Consider the following 1,233-nt stretch of genomic DNA (forward strand, 5'->3'; position numbering starts at 1 on the left):
TGATAACTTATTTATTTTCTGTAACCAATAGCCAAAAAAAAACATAAACAAAAATATATTATTAATAAATTGCTCGTAAGCGTACCTAATATAAAAAAAACTAAATATTTTTCGCCTATTTCTGCCCCTCAAAATCAAAATCTTTTCTTATTGCACGTCTAGAGTCTAAACTATAAATTAAGCTAAGCCCCCCAAAACTGTCCATAGCCTCCTCCCAAACATTTCCTACATTTTGTTTTAAGCTTATTCAATAATATCAAAGAAAGGCTTTAGCCCCCCCCCCTCCCCCCTCTCCCCCAAACGCTATTTGCGCCTATGACTATAATACAATCTTGCCAGGAAAATATCAAGTCGCTAGCTATCAAAATTATAGTTTAAGCTCTGCGTTGATTATAATCAGGTAGTCAGGACTTCTTCTATTATATTTACAATTTACATTCAAGACAATATTATTTTTATAGAAATGTAAAATGTACAATAATCAGTTTTCTTTTTAAAATTTTTCCCAACATTTCTACTATTATTTGTTCTCAAATTGGTGTCAAGTACTAAACACTTCTGCCTTTATTACTACCTACCAATAATTTTAATATCCATTATAACGCTAAAAATCACATATGTTCTAAACACTATACATATATAGGTATATCGGCTATCTTGTCGTATGCGCTCTACCAGTAACATTGCGACTGCAGTATGTGCTCTACCGTGTTTTGCCACTCTACAATTATATTTAGATTTTAACGGAAAAAAACAAAAAACAACTGAAAAACGATAATAAAATATCCTAAAAACCAAAAAAAATTTCACTTATTTTTACTTTTTAATCCTTAACTTTAAAAACACTTTAACATGAAATCAGAAATTTTGAATTTTCTAATTTTTATATCAATTATAATTTTGATTTAAAATTTAAATATTATGAATAATTAATTTTAATTTTTACTCTTAAGTGCATTTCTATATTACGCGTTACTATTATAACTTAAAAGTTAAAAGTTATATTCTGTATATAATATATACCTATTATTTTTGACTTACGTTTTTAAAAAAATTATTTTCCTATTGTTTCCAAATAATGTTTTTGATAATATTGTTTATAGATTCTGAGGGGAACGATGAATTTATTGATTTTACAATGATGTGTGTTTTTTTATTTTTTTTTTTTATGTCTGTGTACACGATAAGTAGTCGAAATAATGCTTCGATTTTCAACTTCAGTATCTTGTTCGA

This window comes from Acyrthosiphon pisum, chromosome A1 (assembly GCF_005508785.2).
Source record: "Acyrthosiphon pisum isolate AL4f chromosome A1, pea_aphid_22Mar2018_4r6ur, whole genome shotgun sequence".
NCBI lineage: Eukaryota > Metazoa > Arthropoda > Insecta > Hemiptera > Aphididae > Acyrthosiphon > Acyrthosiphon pisum.